Here is a 22,431-nt window from a genome sequence, read left to right as displayed (position 1 = left end):
CAAACCTCAAATGTAGCTAACAAAATCAAATTTTTCCCACATTTCTGTGTGGGCTCACTGCACTGGCACAAATTTCCTATCACCCATCCCCCTCGTCTCTTTATTGGTTGTGTTCTAAGCTCCTCCCACCTCCTCCATTGGAATGCCTCTTTTCTGCATGTTTCCTTTTGCTATTTGTTAATCAATTTGCCTCTGCGTCTTCACTAAAGCGACTTGAATGTGTTTTCGGCGTATCAAGTAGATTTCGGATTCGTCAAGGGGAGCGTGTTTTGTGTTTCTACGGACCTCTCCTTTATGAAGCCAAGTGTGTGAAGGTTTCCATAAAGGAGAACCAAGTGAAATACTTTATACATTACAGCGGTTGGAATAAGAACTGGGATGAGTGGGTTCCAGATAGCAGAGTACTTAAATATGTGGAAACCAACCTGCAGAAGCAGAAGGAACTTCACAAGGCTAATCCGGAGCAGTATGCAGAGGGGAAAATGAGAGGTGCAGCACCAAAGAAGGCCAGGGTTCTGCAGCAGAAACATGTGGAAGTAAGAACGAAGAAGAATCAACAGAAAACTCCAGGGGCAGGAGAAGGCAGCAGTACGAGTGATGCTCCTCAACCACCGCGCAAGAAGAGATCTCATGTAGACACCAGCGTGGAAAATGAGGAAACTTTTCTGAACAGAGTTGAAGTGAAAGTAAAGATTCCAGAGGAGCTCAAACCTTGGCTGGTTGATGACTGGGACTTGATCACAAGGTAAAAGCAGCTTTTCTATCTCTCTGCCAAAAAAAGTGTTGATGCATTTTGGAGGATTATGCAAATTACAAGAAATCATGAGGCAACACAGATAGCAAGGAATATGCCGTGAACGAAATGGTCGCTGGAATTAACTTGATGCTTGGCACGCAACTGCTGTATAAGTTTGAAAGGCCAAAGTATGCAGAAATTCTGGCTGATCATCCAGATGCATAGATGTTGCAGGTCTATAGAGCACCTCATCTTTTAAGACTGTTTGTCCGTATTGGTGCAATGCTTGCCTACACTCCCCTGGATGAGAAGAGTCTGGTTTTATTATTGAACTATTTGCATGATTTCCTGAAGTACCTTGCAAAGAATGCTCCTGTGTTGTTCAGCACCAGTGACTATGCAGTTGCACCTCCTGAATACCATTGGAAGACAGTCAGCTCTACCTCGTGTATACTACTGCAAGGACTACTACTGGAAGACATGGCTCTTGACACATTTAATAGAAGAAAGCCACTCTAAACTAGATTCTTTCAAAGGACTTTATGAACATGAATCAGTTATACTGTTGGCATAAAAGTTGGGTCAACATCCTAATCTTGTCTGTGTTCCCAGAGTTGACTGAAACCTGCAGTCATTTGGTGCTGCCTTTGTCCTTCACCATGGCAGAGCCGGAAAGCAATGGACCAAGTGGTATGAAAGCCAGATATGCTGGACTCCAGCCAAGGTTGTAAACTAGACTATGTTCTGCAGCGTGACACTGAACGTTATTCTTTACCCACTGGGCTACAACTATTTTCTGACACTGGAGGACTTCAAAGACTTCAAAGGACTTTCCCTTCCAGGACATTTTCCCTGTGTGTGGAAGGAAAGATGAGCTTGAGGCTTCTGCCTTGTGAACTTCCTCCCTCCTTGCCAACACTCCTAAGAGTGGGTTCACAAAGCAGCCTAGTTTTGCCCAGATTTTATGTGCATGCCTTGGCACATTGCGATCAATGTGTCCTTCACTCTTAAAAAAGGGTGGATTTTTCTGGGTCTTGTTTGCAAGTATCAGAAATAAAAGTTGTCCTACCACCCAACGTTCCCCTCAGTCTCCCCATAAAAATGATATCTCACTTGTGTAGGAGGGCCAAGTGCCTGTGACAGGGAAGAGCCAAAAACATGTCAAAATTGAGGGGGAACCAAAGTGGGTCCAAAAGGGCAATTTGAGAAAAAACATTTTTAGGCTGACAAGTGGGGCAGAATTTTTATCGGTATGGATGCGACAATGCTGGGTGGTAGGAATTTTGTGTATTCCAGCAGATTCTGGAAGGTTCCATCACAAAAATGTGGGGAGAATGTGTGATTTAAAGCAAAGTTGGAGGTTTGCATGGCACTGTGGGTAGGAAAATGCTGTGTGGGCATGAGAAGCACACCACCCTGGACTCACCCAGATGTTTAGTTTTCGGATGTGCCTAGGTCTCATAGATTATTCTACAACGCAGTGTCCCACAGTCCAAAAAGTGCAGCCCTCACCATTCCAAGTAGGACAATTTTGAGAGTTAGACAAGCTCTAATGGCCCAAATGTGGGGGGAGAGCTGAAAGACTGTTGGGATGGGGGCATAACCATGTCCATACTGGTTGGTAGCCACCACCACCCCACTATTTATATTTTTTTAATTCCCTGGCACCTAGAAGGCTTTCTACCCCCCCCAGGCAGTGGATGAAGGGTAATTGCTGCATCTGCCCACCGGTCGGCAGAACAACTTTGGCCCCATTTATTTGGGATGGGGGTATGGCCATACCCCCACCCTCTTTTAAAACAATTCTTCCCTGGTCTCTGCTGGGATTTCTGCCCCCCCTTGGGGCCAGATGGGCCTTCCAAAAATTGGCTGATAAATGGCCAATAGTAATGTGTCCACATGGGGTACGACCCTTGCCCAAGGGGCTTCCCCCCAAAACAAAACAAACACACACCAATCCCTGGTGCCTAAGTGGTTTCTGCCCCCCGCCTCTGGGGGCAGATTGGCCTAATAGAAATAGGCTACTCTGCCCACCAGGGGGGCAGAAATGGCCTAAAATAAATTCCCCCCCCCCCCCCATGGGAGCGATCCTTGCCTAAGGGGTCGCTCCCCATCTGTAAAAAAATAAAAAAATAAAAATCCCTGGTGCCTAGTGGTTTCTGCCCCCTAAAATAAATTTGCCCCTCCAGGGGAGTGACACTTGCCTAAGGGGTTGCTCCCATTGCGTGCAATTGGCGCAAAAAATAAAATCCCTGGTGTCTAGTGATTTCTGCCCACCTTTGGGGCACATTGGCCTAATAGAAATAGTCCAATCTTCCCCCAAGGGGGGCAGAAATGGCCTAAAATAAATTTGCCCCCCAGGGGAGCAACCCTTGCTTAAGGGTTCGTTTCCCATCTGTAAAAAAAAGCACAAACAAAAATCTCTGGCGTCTAGTGATCTCTGCCCCCCCTAAAATAGGCCGATCTTCCCCCTGGGGGGTGGGGGAGAAAAGGCCTAATAATAAATTGCTCCCCTGGAGAGCGGCCATTGCCAAAGGGGCCACTCCCCTTATATGAAAACAAACATAAAACCAACATCTCTGGTGTCTAGTGGGCATTTCTGCAGCCCGATCACTTCACGATCAGGCTGCAGAAATGCTCAAAGAGACATGAAAGGAAAGGAAAGGCCTTTCCTTTCATGTCTCTGTGCCGCCCCCACCCCCCGATCAGAGGAGAAATGCTTTGCATTTCTCTTCCGATCGCACTAGAAGCTGAGCTTCCAGCACGATGGGGCGGCCTCTGACATGGTCAGCATGCAATCATGCGCTAACGTCATCGCCGTCACTGGAGGAGGGCGGGGGTGGAAGGGGAAGCGATTCCCCTTCCATCCCTGCCCGGAGAGGGGGGGGTGGGAAGCTCATGGGGGGAGCGCTGGTGTAATGAGCTGGTCCCAGGACGTAACGGTTAAGTCCTTGGCGCCTCAGTGCCGCAGCCAAGGATGTAACCATTACGTCCTTGGTGACCAAGGGGTTCATGTTTGAAACTTAAATTGTACACATTGCTTGGGGGTCCCTGGCTTCCAGTAGTGATTCACAGGGGGTCCTCAGGAGTCAAAAGGTTGTGAACCACTGTCCTACAGTACAAGCAATAAAGATGGAAACAAAACTGGTCTCTTGTTATTTTATATCAAAATTCTTGCTTGTATTATGGAATATATCAGCGGGGAAAACAAAATTGTCTTCTACTGTTAAAAAGAGATTTTGAACAGCAATCTGAGGTGGGCTGCAAGTGTAAGACAGCATGTGTAAACAATATTTGATTTGTTTTCTCTAGACTCTACCACCTTAGATTGTCCTGTGAAAATTTCACGAAAGTCTAAAGTTTAAGACTTTAATATGAAGATTGAAAAAATGTCTAGGGATCATGATTTAAACTATTTCCACTCCCAATTGATTCTTGGAGTAATGATCATGTATTTCCTTATATTTTAATGTTGCCGGACCAATGTATGAAATACAGAATTTAAAAAAAATTGTATTGCGCAATTCCAATATTTGCCTGCACTGAATTAGCCAATGTGATACAAAAACAGGGGAATGTTGTAAATGCGGTATGAATATGAAATGCTCAAGTGCACATCTTTTACTAGATTGTTGGTTTTATAAGGTGAAAAGGTTGATAATTTTCAAACCAGCTGTAATCAAGTACGATGTAAGATTGCAGCAGAGGTCAGTAATTTAAGTTTGGTTAGTCATCTGATTAGTCAATGCAATACCTGGACATCTTACAAGTCTATCCGTGCTCCACATTTGACTGTACTCATCAAATACGATGTTGTACTTTACTTTAACAATTTGCATAAGTTTATCGAGCTTGCTCACATATCCACAATCTGTTTCAGACCTTTTCATCAGCTCCCAATCTCCCACTGTCCAATTTTGCTTCTTGGTACCATGTTAAGAATCATATCAATTTTTTTACTTGTTTTGGTTCTCATTAATCCTGATTTTGCATTGTTTTAATGACCAATCTAGCTAGGACAAAGGTTAGAACATTGATTCCTAACCTTGAGTGCAGTGAGTGGGGAAAGTCCGGTGACTTAGGCCCTCATTATGAACACAGTGGTAAACACCGCCGTGTTCATGCTGGTGGTCTTTATAAAGGAGTCCATCTGTGGGAACCAGAACATATGTCTTGCTTCATTGTTGGTGAAACTCCCGCCAAAATGGTCATAATGAGCCAAAGCAGTTACTTTTATCAGATCCATAAGAGTTATGATTTTGTTACTGTGTAAAATTATCTCATTGTCCAGAATATTATGTTTGTTTCATAGCTCCTAATATTCCATTAGCTCTTCATCCAGTTCACTACATCTCATGGGCCAGCCCCTTGGCGATGCACTCCTTGATGCAATTGAGAATGAAATTGCTAGCCCTACTCTCCTTCCATTCACTCTGATAAGGTTGGTAAATTCACTTAGAGCACTGGTAAGTCAAGTGCTTTCTCAATATCATTGTTTTCTAAAGGCAGTGTAGAAAGGAGCTCAGCTGTTATGTTCTAATTTCCTGGAACTTACTCTATCTTAAACCTAACAACCATTTCACAATACAGGGTGTGCTAGTGTTTGATCCCTCTGACGTAAACATGAATGTAAATGGCCTGTGCTCAGTATGTACTATGAAAGGTAGTTCCTATTAAAACAACTTGAAATGTTTAACTGCCCATTCGCATGCTAACACGTCTTTTTCTACCACTGAATAATAATTTTCAGCTTCGGGGAAACATCAGAAAGCAAATTCCATGATTCCCTCTTTTCCAGCTCCAACTTGGGACAGAATGGCACCAATTCCTTTATTACTTATATCCGTGGTAAGGATGGTTTTCCTTTTAGGGTCAAAAACACCTAAAGACAGTGCTGAGATGATGGCATGCTTCAGGTTATCAAAATACTTTTTTGCAAACCCCATTCCTCACAAAAGGTGTTCCTTTTTTCAGAAGATTATGCAAATCACTACTAATGTCTGCAAAGTTTTTTTTTCATATTTAGACATAAATTCTGCCAATCCTATGACTTAAGCTCTTCCTTTTTACTGGTGTAAGGTGCCTTCTGAACAGCATCAAATCAACTCGACTTACTTTAGGTATAAAGCCCTCCTCAAAAAATGGTATGACATAAGAAATCTGCTGAACTGACTCCCAGTTGACATTTGTCTCTCTTCACAGTGAGACCAGAATCCTTCAACCTCTGGAAATCCCAGTAAGAGCTTGGTCATGCTAAAGCATGCTATTGCCAAATACTAGTCTTTCATCCTGGAAGCATGGTGCGCTATTCACGGCCTTAAGAATATGTTGCATTATTTTCTGAAAAACTGCAGCTGCAGATGTCATGAAGTCACCTACAGAAGTGAAGTGATAAAGTGTGTTAAGGCCCTAGGCTCAAAATGAAGTTGTACTTGGTGATAAGCCATTGAGAGATCAATCACACCAAAACATTCTTTTCCCATAGTGCTTAGATGCTGTTAATGGGAATAAAGGGCGCCTTTCTACCGGAATGTTGTCATTTAAACTACGAAGGTAAACACATAAATGTAGGCCCTGTCCATTAGATTTGTTTGCAAGGACAATAGTAGCCAACCACTTTGAACAGTATTTGCTGTATAATGCTCATGTTCATTCAACTGTCCAGTTCAGATTCAAGGTGTCCCCTCATTAGATGTGGTAAAGGACGTATTTAATGCATTACAGGTTTAGCACCAGGTTTAAGTATAATTTTGTATTTGAAACTGGGTAATGACTAGAATATCCAGAAATGAATCCTTGAACTCCTCACACATTGGTTGATAACCTGCATATCTATCAACAAATAGCACCACTTGTTCATTATTATTGGGATCTAGGGCAATGCCTAATTCCTTCTGTTGTTGCCAACCCAACAACTTTGAACCTTCCTTGACAACATATGCTTTATCGTAAGGGGAATAGTCTTTGAAGGTTACACAAAATGTGTCCATCCCTCCTAGCGGAATGTGATCTTTGTTGTAACCACCTGGTGATACATCAGGTGTCTCTAAAATTGTATGGCTTTGTGACTTTAACTGTTTAAACTCCTCACTATTACGCAATGTGGATGGTGAGCATAAATCTGTGTACATTGTAATTATGGGCCCTTCCAAACCTACATTACGTTTGAGGTAGGTAACATTAGTGTCTTCATTTATATTAACTTTAAACAAAATATTTTCTCTTCACATAGGAACATTTCAGGTTAGATTTTGTGTTTAACCTCTTCTTTGCAAACTCTAGCAACATGCGCACATTTGTTGCATTTTCTACAGGTTGTGACCCTTGCTTGACAAACGTTCCTGTTTGCGATGTGATTACTACTTCCACAACAATAACACCTTAACTTACCAATTTCTGGCATAGTTTTTGTTCTACCAGAATTGCTGTTATTTTTTATTTTAGAGAGTTTATTTTCATGCTTTTCTGTCTTATTTCTCATAGTGTCAGAGTGAGCTTTCCTTTCTTTGATACATTAAGCAGTATCTTCTACTAATGTTGCAATGTCTATAGCTTCTAGTAGTGTTGGATTCCTGGCTCATAATTGTTCCTGTATGCGTGAACTGTTGGCACTTCTCACTAACTGGTCCTCTGTTAAGCTTCGAAACTCACAGGTTGGACAACCCACTCAAAATCGTATATGATTTGTTACACGTTCTTCTTTCCCTTGTATTCCGTTAAATATTTTGTGACGTTATAACACAATATTTATTTTATTTCCAAACTAATTCTAGCTTTTAAAACTTTTTTTTTAATAAACACCAATCCCTTCACCCCTTTTAAGAATCCACAAGTTCAGGTAATTTTCCATAAAATGTTCTGCCTTGTATTCCCAAATTATGCAACCGAATGTGGTTTTCTTACAGCACTAAACTTTTCACCAACTAGTGCTATTAAATATGGCTCAAATGAAAACTTTCATGCTTTCCATGTTAACTGAAGATCCCCTACGTCATTTAAGAAGGGCGGGGCTGACATGCTTGTAGGTGCCATAAATGAGATACTGCAAAGTCCGAATGACCAGCATTCATTCAGCGTTAAGAAACTCTAGTCTATTGTAATCTGCAGCCGTCGAGAACAGAGAAGGCCTCATATGTATATAGGGGCTACATGGCTTTCAGGGCCGCGCCGGAAATCCAAACGAACCGTGGCAAAAATGCTGAAAAAGGTTTCATGAACAAGAATTAATAAAAATTCCTGGCAGGAGTCTTGTGTGCAAAGAGTTGTCAAATATTTACTCCTATATTCTAAGGAGCAACACGGTGAGCATGAGTTAGAATCACATGGGAGCTGTTGTTTACTGCCTCCAGCTACAGAATAGCGCAGGCTACATTGTTTTCCTTCATTTTCGCGGCAATGACCCGCGGCACTTTGAGCAGAATCTGCAGGGGTATGCGCGTTAGTCTGTGGTTTTCGAGATAAGTGTTGTTTAAAATCTGAAATCAGTGCTGCTTCAACCCAAAGGCTACTGCAACAGAGAGACACGCTTTATGCACTCTCCCGAACCATTGACAGGCTGCTGTGGTCTCCTAGTTCTCCCAACGAGTATTTGAATCGGTTTATTCCTTCATTATCTTCAACCTGTGCAGTGAGATGTTGCACGCATTTACTCGTATGCACGAACATTGTGTGATTTATCAAAACATACATTCTAGAATCATTTGTCCAACTCTTTCACAATCATTTTACCTTTTTTCTTTTGGTAAATGTAAACTTCATCCATTGTGTAGAGGTGCGCACTGCCTCCCTGTGCCTTTGCCTCTGTCAGAGAGTTCCTATCCCTAGGTGTAGCCCTAAGCGTGCGTCTGACTGAGGGCCGTGTGCATAAACTTGTGCCAGCGTTAGATGCTCGGTGCCTCATTGTTCCTCTGTCAGTGTTCCTGTACCTGAGGGTAGCAATGAGTGTGTGTCTGAGTGAGTGGTTGTGTGCATAAACGTTTGACTCCCTTGGACGTCCAGTGTCTTACTGGACCTTTGCCTCCTTCGAAGTGTTCCTCTTTCTAAGTGTAGCCCTAAACGTGTGTCTGAGTGAGGGGCGGTGCGTGTAAACGTGTGCCTGTGGTGGATGCCCACTGCCGCACTGTACCTTTGCGTCCATTGGAGTGTATCTATCACTGAGTGTGGCCCTGAGTCCATGTTTGGGTGAGTTGTGTGCATAAACGTGTGCCTGCCTTCAAGGCCCACTGCCTCACTACCTTTGCCTCCACCCACGTGTTCATATCCTTGAGTACGTGCATGTGTGAAATCCGATGCGCGTAAACGTGTGCCTCTCTAAGACACCACAGCCTCAATGTACCTTTGCCTAAATTGGCAAGTTCCTAACTTTGAATGTCTCCCTATGTGCGTGCCTGAGTGAGTGGAGCTGTGTATGAACGTTTACATGCACTCGACACCGACTGCCTCACTGTGCCTTTGCCTCCATCGATATGTTCCTGTCCTGGAGTGAAGCCCCGAGCGTTCGTCTGAGTGGGTGGCTGTGTGGATATTTTGTGCCTCTGTTGCACGCTCACGACGTCACTGTAGTTGAATCCATCAGTGTGCTTCTTTCTTTTCGAGTAGCCATGAGTGCAAATCTGAGTATGGTGGTGTGCCTTATCTTGTGCATACGCCGGACGCTCACTGCTCACTGACATGCCTGGATTATAGATAAAAGGAATGAAAAGCCCCAAAGATCCCGACAACGGAGAAGTGGCAACAGTTGGCATAGGGTGAGGGCTGGAGCGTATGATTCCATCTCAATGCTGCGAATCCAGGTGCACTGTGGAATATGGTTCACTTGGCACTAACAGTAGTCTTGCTTGCATTCCTCAGCTGCCAACTTCAGTGTGTCGTGGAAACCAGATGTAACTCCATTTCTTAAATCTGGGTCTGCCCACATAAAAGGTTTGTGTAGCAATAACAATAAATTGCACGCCTGGATTAAGCATCAATGATAATAGGTCCTAAAAGGCATTAACGGGCACAGGGAGTAGAAACAAAAATGGCCACAGAATGTAAAAAGCATTTAAAAGACCGATCCTTCAAGATAGTGACAATAATTGGAATGTGCCTAACCTCTTCCCAGCAACCCAGTTTAGTTTGGAGCATCCACGGCTCTAGGATGTAAACATGTGTTCTCAGTACACACAGGGACAGATGTGTAAAGCATTGTTGCCTTCACGCAAGGTAAACTTTACAAAATCGAGTGGTTTGTGATCGCAAAAAGGCTGTATCAAACACAAATTGTCATACAATTACACATTGCCAAATTGGAGTTTGTGTCTGACCAAAACACGAAATCGTTATTTTGAAGGGGCATGTTTAGGGACCGTATGGGACGTATTAATGTTTTACGGCCAAAATCGTGTTGCAAAGCATTTATATTTCACTACCTTCTTACATGTAGTGGTAAGCCATCCACAAATGGAAAAGGCTCCACAAGGAACACCACACCTTTTGTGAGTGCTGAGAAAACATTTATCAAGAGTAGTCATTGGTACCATGGACCATTGTCAGTCTTAAAAAATGTTAAGTAAACATGTTTTTTCTTTCAAACACAACCCATTTTCCTTTAACCACTTCGCTGCCAGGCCTTTTCCCCCTCCTGTGCCAGGCCTTTTTTTGCCTATTTGGGGCAGTTCGCGCTTAGGCCCTCATAACTTTTTGTCCACATAAGCTAACCAAGCCAAATTTGCGTCCTTTTTTTCCAACATCCTAGGGATTCTAAAGGTACCCAGACTTTGTGGGTTCCCCTGAAGGAGGCCAAGAAATTGGCCAAAATACAGTGAAAATTTCGTTTTTTTCAAAAAAATTGGAAAAAGGGGCTGGAGAAGAAGGCTTGTGGTTTTTCCCCTGAAAATGGCATCAACAAAGGGTTTGCGGTGCTAAACTCAGCAGCTTCCCAGCTTTCAGGAACAGGCAGACTTGAATCCGAAAACCCAATTTTCCAACACAATTTTGGCATTTTACTGGGACATACCCCATTTGTGCAATTTTTTGTGCTTTCAGCCTCCTTCCAGTCAGTGACCGGAATGGTCATGAAACCAATGCTGGATCCCAGAAACCTAAACATTTCTGAAAAGTAGACAACATTCTGAATTCAGCAAGGGGTCATTTGTGTAGATCCTACAAGGGTTTCCTACAGAAAATAACAGCTGAAAAAGAAAAATATTGAAATTGAGGTGAAAAAAACATCAATTTTTCTCTACTTTTTACTCTGTAACTTTTCCCTGCAATGTCAGATTATCGAAAGCAATATACCGTTACGTCTGCTGGACTCCTCTGGTTGCGGGGATATATAGGGTTTGTAGGTTCATCAAGAACCCGAGGAACCCAGAGCCAATAAGTGAGCTGCACCCTGCAGTGCGTTTTCATTCTATACCGGGTATACAGTAATTCATTTGCTGAAATATAAGGAGTAAAAAATAGCTATCAAGAAAACCTTTGCATTTCCAAAAAGGGCACAAGATAAGGTGTTGAGGAGCAGTGGTTATTTGCACATCTCTGAATTCCGGGGTGACCATAGTAGCACGTGAATTACATGGAATTTCTCAAATAGATGTCTTTTTTACACACACCCCTATATTTGGAAGGAATAAATGTAGAGAAAGACAAGGGGCAATAACACTTGTTTTGCTATTCTATGTTCCCCCAAGTCTCCCGATAAAAATGATACCTCACTTGTTTGGGTAGGCCTAGCGCCCGCGACAGGATATGCCCCAAAACACAACGTGGACACATCACAGAAAACATAGCTGTTTTTAGCAAAGTGACTACCTGTAGATTTTGGCCTCTAGCTCAGCCGCCACCTAGGGAAACCTACCAAACCTGTGCATTTCTGAAAACTAGAGACCTAGGGGAATCCAAGGAGGGGTGACTTGTGTGGCTCGGACCAGGTTCTGTTACCCAGAATCCTTTGCAAACCTCAAAATTTGGCTAAAAAAACACATGTTCCTCACATTTCTGTGGCAGAAAGTTCTGGAATCTGAGAGGAGCGACAAATTTCCTTCCACCCAGCATTCCCCCACGTCTCCCGATAAAAATGATACCTCACTTGTGTGGGTAGGCATAGCGCCCGCGACAGGATATGCCCCAAAACACAACCTGGACACATCACAGAAAACAGAGCTGTTTTTAGCAAAGTGACTACCTGTAGATTTTGGCCTCTAGCTCAGCCGCCACCTAGGGAAACCTACCAAACCTGTGCATTTCTGAAAACTAGAGACCTAGGGGAATCCAAGGAGGGGTGACTTGTGTGGCTCGGACCAGGTTCGGTTACCCAGAATCCTTTGCAAACCTCAACATTTGGCTAAAAAAACACATGTTCCTCACATTTCTGTGGCAGAAAGTTCTGGAATCTGAGAGGAGCCACAAATTTCCTTCCACCTAGCGTTCCCCCACGTCTCCTGATAAAAATGATACCTCACTTGTGTGGGTAGGCCTAGCGCCCGCGACAGGATATGCCCCAAAACACAACGTGGACATATCACAGAAAACAGAGCTGTTTTTAGCAAAGTGACTACCTGTAGATTTTGGCCTCTAGCTCAGCCGCCACCTAGGGAAACCTACCAAACCTGTGCATTTCTGAAAACTAGAGACCTAGGGGGATCCAAGGAGGGGTGACTTGCGGGGCTCGGACCAGGTTCTGTTACCCAGAATCCTTTGCAAACCTCAAAATTTGGCTAAAAAAAACACATGTTCCTCACATTTCTGTGGCAGAAAGTTCTGGAATCTGAGAAGAGCCACAAATTTCCTTCCACCCAGCGTTCCCCCACGTCTCCCGATAAAAATGATACCTCACTTGTGTGGGTAGGCATAGCGCCCGCGACAGGATATGCCCCAAAACACAACGTGGACATATCACAGAAAACAGAGCTGTTTTTAGCAAAGTGACTACCTGTAGATTTTGGCCTCTAGCTCAGCCGGCACCTAGGGAAACCTACCAAACCTGTGCATTTCTGAAAACTAGAGACCTAGGGGAATCCAAGGAGGGGTGACTTGCGGGGCTCGGACCAGGTTCTGTTACCCAGAATCCTTTGCAAACCTCAAAATTTGGCTAAAAAAACACATGTCCCTCACATTTCTGTGGCAGAAAGTTCTGGAATCTGAGAGGAGCTACAAATTTCCTTTCACCCAGCGTTCCCCCAAGTCTCCCGATAAAAATGATACCTCACTTGCGTGGGTAGGCCTAGCGCCGGCGACAGGAAACACCCCAAAGCGCAACGTGGACACATCCTAAATTTTGAAAAAAAACAGAGGTGTTTTTTGCGAAGTGCCTACCTGTAGATTTTGGCCTCTAGCTCAGCCGGCACCTAGGGAAACCTACCAAACCTGTGCATTTCTGAAAACTAGAGACCTAGGGGAATCCAAGGAGGGGTGACTTGCGGGGCTCGGACCAGGTTCTGTTACCCAGAATCCTTTGCAAACCTCAAAATTTGGCTAAAAAAACACGTTACTCACATTTCTGTGGCAGAAAGTTCTGGAATCTGAGAGGAGCCACAAATTTCCTTCTACCCAGCGTTCCCCCAAGTCTCCCGATAAAAATGATACATCACTTGTGTGGGTAGGACTAGCGCCCACGAAAGGAAAGGGCCCAAAACACAACGTGGACACATCACATTTTTTTATAAAAAGCAGTGCCTACCTGTGGATTTTGGCCTGTAGCTCAGCCGACACCTGAGGAAACCTAGCAAACCAGTGCATTTTTGAAAACTAGAAACCCAGGGGAATCCAAGATGGGGTGACTTGCGGGGCTCTGACCAGGTTATGTTACCCAGAATCCTTTGCAAACATCAAAATTTGGCCCAAAAAACACTTTTTCCTCTCATTTCGGTGACAGAAAGTTCTGGAATCTGAGAGGAGCCACAAATTTCCTTCCACCCAGCGTTCCCCTAAGTCTCTCGATAAAAATGGTACATCACTTCTGTGGGTAGGCCTAGCGCCCACAAAAGGAAATGACCCAAAACACAATGTGGACACAACATATTTTTTCACAGAAAACAGATGTGTTTTTTGCAAGGTGCCTACCTGTGGTGTTTGGCCTGTAGCTCAGCCGGCCCCAGGGGGGGGGGGCAGAAATGCCCTAAAATAAATTTGCCCCCCCAACCCCCACCCTCCCCCGCCGGGAGCGACCCTTGCCTACGGGGTCGCTCCCCCTGCGTGACATTGGCACCAAAAAACAAATCCCCGGTGCCTAGTGGTTTCTGCCCCCTTGGGGGCAGGTTGACCTAAACTCAGCCAATCTGCCCCCAAGGGGGGCAGAAATGGCCTAAATACAATTTGTCCCCCAGGGGAGCGACTTTTGCCTGATGGGTCGCTCCCCATCTCTAAAAAAAAAAAAACAAAGAAAAAAAAGAAAAATTCCCCTGGCGCCTAGAGGTTTCTGCCCCCCCCCGGGGGCAGAAATGGCCTAAAATAAATTTGCCCCCCCAACACCCACCCCCCCCGGGAGCGACCCTTGCCTACGGGGTCGCTCCCCCTGCGTGACATTGGCGCCAAAAAACAAATCCCCGGTGCCTAGTGGTTTCTGCCCCCTTGGGGGCAGATTGACCTAAAATTGGCCAATCTGCCCCCAGGGGGGCAGAAATGGTCTAAATACAATTTGCCCCCCAGGGGAGCGACCCTTGCCTGATGGGTCGCTCCCCATCTCTAAAAAAAGAAACAACAAAAAAAAAAAAACACACAAAAAAAATTGCCCTGGTGCCTAGAGTGTTCTGCCCCCCCCCGGGGGCAGTTCGGCCTAATAATAGGCCGATCTGTCCCCCGGGGGGGCAGAAATGGCCTAAAATAAATTTGCCCCCCCAACCCCCACCCCCCCCCGGGAGCGACCCTTGCCTACGGGGTCGCTCCCCCTGCGTGACATTGGCGCCAAAAAACAAATCCCCGGTGCCTAGTGGTTTCTGCCCCCTTGGGGGCAGATTGACCTAAAATTGGCCAATCTGCCCCCAGGGGGGCAGAAATGGTCTAAATACAATTTGCCCCTCCAGGGGAGCGACCCTTGCCTGATGGGTCGCTCCCCATCTCTAAAAAAGAAACAAAAAAAAAAAAAAAACACCAAAAAAAAATTGCCCTGGTGCCTAGAGTGTTCTGCCCCCCCCCCCCCGGGGGCAGTTCGGCCTAATAATAGGCCGATCTGTCCCCCGGGGGGGCAGAAATGGCCTAAAATAAATTTGCCCCCCCAACCCCCACCCCCCCCCGGGAGCGACCCTTGCCTACGGGGTCGCTCCCCCTGCGTGACATTGGCGCCAAAAAACAAATCCCCGGTGCCTAGTGGTTTCTGCCCCCTTGGGGGCAGATTGACCTAAAATTGGCCAATCTGCCCCCAGGGGGGCAGAAATGGTCTAAATACAATTTGCCCCCCCAGGGGAGCGACCCTTGCCTGATGGGTCGCTCCCCATCTCTAAAAAAAGAAACAACAAAAAAAAAAAACACAAAAAAAAAATTGCCCTGGTGCCTAGAGTGTTCTGCCCCCCCCCCCCCCCGGGGGGCAGTTCGGCCTAATAATAGGCCGAACTGTCCCCCGGGGGGGCAGAAATGGCCTAAAATAAATTTGCCCCCCCCAACCCCCACCCCCCCCCCGGGAGCGACCCTTGCCTACGGGGTCGCTCCCCCTGCGTGACATTGGCGCCAAAAAACAAATCCCCGGTGCCTAGTGGTTTCTGCCCCCTTGGGGGCAGATTGACCTAAAATTGGCCAATCTTCCCCCAGGGGGGCAGAAATGGTCTAAATACAATTTGCCCCCCCCAGGGGAGCGACCCTTGCCTGATGGGTCGCTCCCCATCTCTAAAAAAAGAAACAACAACAAAAAAAAACACAAAAAAAAAATTGCCCTGGCGCCTAGAGTGTTCTGCCCCCCCCCCCCCCCCGGGGGCAGTTCGGCCTAATAATAGGCCGATCTGTCCCCCGGGGCGGCAGAAATGGCCTAAAATAAATTTGCCCCCCCAACCCCCACCCCCGCCCCCCGGGAGCGACCCTTGCCTACGGGGTCGCTCCCCCTGCGTGACATTGGCGCCAAAAAACAAATCCCCGGTGCCTAGTGGTTTCTGCCCCCTTGGGGGCAGATTGACCTAAAATCGGCCAATCTGCCCCCAGGGGGGCAGAAATGGTCTAAATACAATTTGCCCCCCAGGGGAGCGACCCTTGCCTGATGGGTCGCTCCCCATCTCTAAAAAAAAGAAAGAACAAAAAAAAAATACACAAAAAAAAAATTTGCCCTGGCGCCTAGAGGTTTCTTCCCCCCCTGGGGGCAGATCGGCCTAATAATAGGCCGATCTACCCCCAGGAGGGGGGCAGAAATGGCCTAAAATAAATTGCCCTCCCCCCCAGGGAGCGACCCTTGCCTAAGGGGTCGCTCCCTTTGCGTGAAATTCACGCAAAGAAAAAACTCCCTGGTGTCTAATGGTTTCTACCCCCCTTGGGGGCAGATTGGCCTCATCAAAATAGGCCAATCTGCCCCCAAGGGAGGCAGATATGGCCAAAATATAATTTTCCCCCAAGGGGAGCGACCCTTGCCTAAGGGGTCGCTCCCCACCAAAAAAAAAAAAAAATGAAACCAAAAAAAAAAAAAATGGTCCCTGGTGCCTAGAGGTTTCTGCCCCCCCTGGGGGCAGATCGGCCTAATAGTAGGCCGATCTGCCCCCAGGGGGGGCAGAAAAGGCCTTCCCGAAAATATGCCCCCCCTGGGAGCGACCCTTGCCCAAGGGGTCGCTCCCTTTTGTCAATAACAATAAAAAATAAAAAAAATCCCTGGTGTCTAGTGGTTTCTACCCCCCTTGGGGGCAGATTGGCCTCATCAAAATAGGCCAATCTGCCCCCAAGGGAGGCAGAAATGGCCAAAATATAATTTTCCCCCAAGGGGAGCGACCCTTGCCTAAGGGGTCGCTCCCCACCAAAAAAAAAAAAAAATGAAACCAAAAAAAAAAAAAATGGCCCCTGGTGCCTAGAGGTTTCTGCCCCCCCTGGGGGCAGATCGGCCTAATAGTAGGCCGATCTGCCCCCAGGGGGGGCAGAAAAGGCCTTCCCGAAAATATGCCCCCCCTGGGAGCGACCCTTGCCCAAGGGGTCGCTCCCTTTTGTCAATAACAATAAAAAATAAAAAAAATCCCTGGTGTCTAGTGGTTTCTACCCCCCTTGGGGGCAGATTGGCCTCATCAAAATAGGCCAATCTGCCCCCAAGGGGGGCAGAAATGGCCAAAATATAATTTTCCCCCAAGGGGAGCGACCCTTGCCTAAGGGGTCGCTCCCCACCTCAATAAAAAAAAATGAAGCAAAAAAAAAAAAAAATGGTCCCTGGTGCCTAGAGGTTTCTGCACCCAAGGGGGGGCAGAAAAGGCCTTTTCAAAAAAATGCCCCCCCTGGGAGCGACCCTTGCCCAAGGGGTCGCTCCCTTTTGTCAATTGCAAAGAAAAAAAAAAAAATCCCTGGTGTCTAGTGGGGTTTCAAAAGCCGGATTGCAAGCAATCCGGCTTTTGAAACCCTCGGAGGGACTTCAAAGGGAAGGAAATACTTTTCCTTCCCTTTGAAGCCCCTCCGGGCCTCCCAAGTGATTGAAAAAGAAATGCTTTTGCATTTCTTTTTCAATCGCGCTGGAAGCAGAGCTTCCAGCGCGACTAGGGAGGCCCCTGTGACAAATCAGCGCGCGCTCGCGCGCTGACGTCACAGGGGGGGGTGGGGGGGGTCGGGGGTGGAAGGGGAAGGGATTCCCCGGTCAGCCCTGACCTAGGGGGGTGGGGGGTGTCCCTCGGGAGGAGCGCTAGCGCTTCTCCCGAGGGAAGCATTCAGGACGTAATGGTTACGTCCATGGCGCCACACGGGCGCTGCCATGGACGTAACCATTACGTCCGTGGCGGGGAAGAGGTTAAGGAAAACAGGCTGCATTTAACAAAAGACAATGACTGTTCTAATTAAAAGCAATCACAGACATGGTGGTCTGCTAACCTCAGCAGGCCAATATACCTGTGATGGCAGTAATTCATAGTGGGCCGCAATTTGCAACCGACCTCATTATTATTCATGAGATAGGTTAAACTGAGACACACTAGGATTCAGTTTTTTGCAAACCAACCTATTAGAACATATGTCAGTTCTCAAAAACAGAATGGATTCAGTAGAAGCTGGTGCACACTTTGCAGCAGTTTTTACAGACTCCATTCTTCGTAAATCTGACCCCTAGTCAATGAGGGGTACAGATGGGATATTAATTCTTGTTTCAAATCACCAGATAAAACTCCATAACTTCACCACTCCAATTCTGCCTCATGCCCAGTTTAGCTCCTTTTCATTCATGCATGTAGATCACAAAATGCCTGCCCTGGAGGGAGCAGAAGAATCACTGATTACAAATACTATATACAGTATGTTCAATTCTAGATGCTCATATCAGTAGTTTATTTTATGTTACCCATTTTATGGAGCATTTACTGAGGGCCCTGCTAAGGTCATCCCCTCTAGCTACAGCAGAAGGAAATGCAAGGAAGGAATAACAGTCCCTCCAAAGCCTCTACCCTTCACAAGGACACCAATGAAGAGCTTCCAGGTACCAAATACTGAGGCTGACGGATTATGGTGCTCCGTATAAGCTGTAGGTCTCAGACAGCTATGAGGGTTTACTGTGAGCAATTAATAAAGCTTTTTACAGGCAAAATTCTATCACAGTCTTTCTAATACATTTGGGTGCACATCCAATCCAGAAAATTAATTACAGCATCCTTCTGTGATTAATAAATGCGTGGATGCGACCAATAAAATAGGAGTGACCAGCGTAGGTCCTGGAGGCCCAGATACCATGTCAGAAGTTCAGGATAGCCACTGGCTCTGTAAATTATTTCTATTTGGATTCACTATATTTAAATGTATATAACGTGGATATCTAGTGCTTAATTTGTAAATAAAAACGTGCCAGTGCCCAAATCCCTCCTCTTAAACACCGGGCTGCTGAAATTAGATGTGCGAGCACGGAATACTGAGGCAGGTAATCCTGAAGCCACCTCTGGCCTGTTCAGACCATTTAAAGCCACTCCCTGCCCCTTCAGCTCACTCCTGCAGCTTTCTGCTTTCTGCTTTCTCCCATTGTGATGTTTTTTCGTTTTTCTCTTCCTCTGTCTTTCACATATGTGTCTTTTGCTCGCAGTAAATGCTTGAGGCAGAAAAATGTGTGTCAGCCCTCAAAAATAAGTGCCAGTCCTCCGCACAGGAAACAACAAGCACAAAATAAGCAATGGGTATCCGGAACATCAGTCGTGGATGTTGAACATTTTTATGCTGAACATTTCTTCACTAGATCTTGGAGGTCGACGATCTTCACCATGACCAACAGTTGCAATTGATTTGTGAAAAGGAAGTGGTGCTTTACAAATGCAAAAGGTGAAATACGTTATCAACTGATATCCATGTAACCAGTGCTTAAATTGAGCTGGTGGTTTCCGGTGCGGGGGGGGGGGAGGGACCGCATTTATTTTTGAGGGCCGGCACTTATTTATCTGCATCAGGCAATTACTGCGAGGAAAAGACATATATGGGAAATACAAAGAAAGAGGAAGTCAGAAAAGCGTCACAAAGGGAGAAAGCAGAAAGCTGCAAGAGTGATCTGAAGGGGCAGAGAGTGGCTGTAAATGGATTAAAGAGGCCCGGGTGGCTTCGGAATTACGTTGCCTTAGTATTCCATGCTCGCACATTTAATTGCAGCAGCTGCATGTTTCAGGGGAGAGGTTTGGGCACCAGCAAGTTTTGATTTACAAATTAAGCACTGCATGTAAAAGTATTGTTCTATGCATGTTTGGGGAATGGAGTAGATCTGAATTTAAAAAAGGTGTGCACTTAGTACGTACACTGATCATCTGAACTGAAAACCTTGAGACCTAATGCAATCAAGAAAAAAGCTCCTGTGCAGGGACTGGGTAGGAAAAATAATCATAATTGGCATGAAGTGCCTCGGGCCCCTGGTGCCACTGCACCTGCTGCATTAAGGAAACAAGTCTGAAAAATATTATATATCCACTAACAGTATTTAAAAGTTTCAAGGAGAAACATTGCCATGGGTATTCAATTGCCAGGGAAATGCTTATTGTCACAGTGTATGGCGGCAGTTGTGTCGAGGCCTGGCTGTAAAGGGGATCTGGAGGCCAAGAGGGAGGGAAGTGCTTGCTCACCTCTACGGTGGTTCCGACCTCTCCTCACACTGACAAGGGGAGTCAGCAGCACATCACGCCGCAGTCCTGTTGTCAGGTGGGATGCCTATCGGTGTTTGTTTTGCAACGAATGCATGTGGAGTCCCTTAGGGCTGGTTAAATAAGGAGGGCGCCAGCCAAGTCCTCCAGGACGAACAATAGCGTGAGAATCTGCAGCCGAACGAAGAGGCTGCATGGCACTCATCGTTTACGTGAAGCAACAACCAGCGTGATTGTCCCCTGATGTTTGGCTCCAGGCATCAAAGAGCAGAGTGTCATTCTGGCACAGACTGGCAGCGCCGTGGGGCACACAGAGGCTGCCGGTACTCAGCTTATAATTAATTAATACATGTGGCATTCTCGGGCTCTGTGGTGATGCGGTAAAAGCAGTGCTTAATTTGTGCTTGTTGTTTCCGGTGCTGAGCACCGGCACTTATTTATGCGGGCCGTCGCTTATCTTTCTCCCTCAAGCACTCAATGCGAGCAAAAGACACATATGGGAAAACAGAGGAAGAGAAAAACGAAAGAGTCACAATGGGAGAAAGTAGAAAATGCAAGAGTGAGCTGAGGGGACAGGGAGTACCTTAAAATGGATTAAAGAGGCCCGCGATGGCTTCAGGAGTACGCTGCCTCAGTATTCCGTGTTCCCACATTTAATTGCGGCAGCCACGTGTTTAAGAGGAGGGCTTTGAACACCGGCACCTGTTTATTTACAAATTAAGCACTGGGTAAAAGAGGTGAGTTAGTTTAACCGCAGATGCGTCGCACTTGGAAGAACTATACACCTCTGCCAATATCAATTTTTTAACAACTTTCTATGTTGGAGCAAGTGTCGCTCACTCTAACAGTAAAAGAGAAACCAGAACAATCTCTAAGCAACAATAAAACCTCTGATTTAAAAGCAAATCACATCTCCTTCTTAGACCATGGAGGGGTCTTATTGTATTATGGTATCAAAACTGTACCTAAGGAGAAGAAATGCCCGACTTCCTAGGGCATGTGGCGTTCACCCCATAAACGAGGCCAGCAACATTTGAAATGCAGAATTATTTTCAGTCTTGCTTTTTCAGCCTTCTTGTAATCTTGTGTTCTACCCTCGTGACTGATTCACCCACATCAGAATTCTAAATAATCACTGATTCTCTGGATCAAGATGTATTGTGTTCAGGTGTTCTGAAAGTCCTTTAATGACCTCCAGATTTGCAAAGAGTAGGTGTTGTAATAATGGATTTGTTCTTAGTAAGTGGGAGTCAGGTAGCCAGTTCGTGTATGATGGAGGTTGTAGATTTATTTTAAAGGTTACATGATAAGTTACAATTTACTTAACAAGGAGAACCCACCAGGAGCAACATCCTCTCTGCTCAGCCCATTTTTTCTGTCACACTCCTCCAGTCACTCACCAACATTCCACGACATCATACACCTGTTGAGCAGAGTAAAGAACAATGGAGGTGTGCACAGAATGGATTACAAGCATAGCAGATCATAACACATCTCTTTCTTTTAGAAAATAATAAAATACAAACAGAAAATGTAAAATAGAAAATAATAAAATACAAGCAGAAAACGTAAGAGACTCTGGCTTCGATAAGTCCTATAAGTTATATCACCCAAACATTCACATAGAACACTTCTTGTAGATCCAGTGCAGCACATCCTATTGAAAGAGTTCATTACCATCAAATACTATGAGTGGATCGGCCGATGCACAATTCAAGAAATACAGGGCCATATTTATACTTTTTGACGCAAAACTGCGCCAACGCAGTTTTGCGCCAAAAAAATTAGCGGTGGCTAACGCCATTCTGAAGCACCATGCGGGCGCCGTATTTATTGAATGACATTAGCCGGCGTTAGCCGCCGGCGCTGTCTGGTGTGCGTTAAAAAAAACGACGTACACCAGGCAGCGCCGGCGTAGGGGGAAAATGGCGTATGGGCGTCCACAAATGGTGCAAGTCAGGCTGAGGCAAAAAAATCGCCTCAACCCGATTTGCGCCATTTTTTTACGACGCCCAACCCCCATTGAAATGACTCCTGTCTTAGCAAAGACAGGAGTCATGCCCCCTTGCCCAATGGCCATGCCCAGGGGACTTCTGTCCCCTGGGCATGGTCATTGGGCATAGTGGCATGTAGGGGGGCACAAATCAGGCCCCCCTATGCCACAATTAAAAAAAAAAAAAAATACTTACCTGAACTTACCTTAATGTCCCTGGGGTGGGTCCCTCCATCCTTGGGTGTCCTCCTGGGGTGGGCAAGGGTGGCAGGGGGTGTCCCTGGGGGCAGGGGAGGGCACCTCTGGGCTCATTCTGAGCCCACAGGTCCCTTAACGCCTGCCCTGACCCAGGCGCTAAAATCCGGCGCTAATGTGGGTTTTTTAGACCCGCCCACTCCCGGGCGTCATTTTTGCCCGGGAGTATAAATACGACGCATATGCATCGGAGTCATTTTTTAAGACGGGAACGCCTACCTTGCATATCATTAACGCAAGGAAGGTGTTCACGCAAAAAAATGACG

General features: G+C 45.9%; 1 pseudogene; it reads left to right on the top strand.

Annotated features, from left to right (window-relative positions):
- Positions 1–214: 214 nt before the first annotated feature.
- LOC138249134 (mortality factor 4-like protein 1) lies at positions 215–1,494 on the top strand (annotated as a pseudogene).
- The last annotated feature ends 20,937 nt before the right edge of the window (positions 1,495–22,431 follow it).

This window comes from Pleurodeles waltl, chromosome 8 (assembly GCF_031143425.1).
Source record: "Pleurodeles waltl isolate 20211129_DDA chromosome 8, aPleWal1.hap1.20221129, whole genome shotgun sequence".
In the NCBI taxonomy this organism is placed as follows: domain Eukaryota; kingdom Metazoa; phylum Chordata; class Amphibia; order Caudata; family Salamandridae; genus Pleurodeles; species Pleurodeles waltl.
This window is presented reverse-complemented; position numbering and strand designations above follow the sequence as displayed.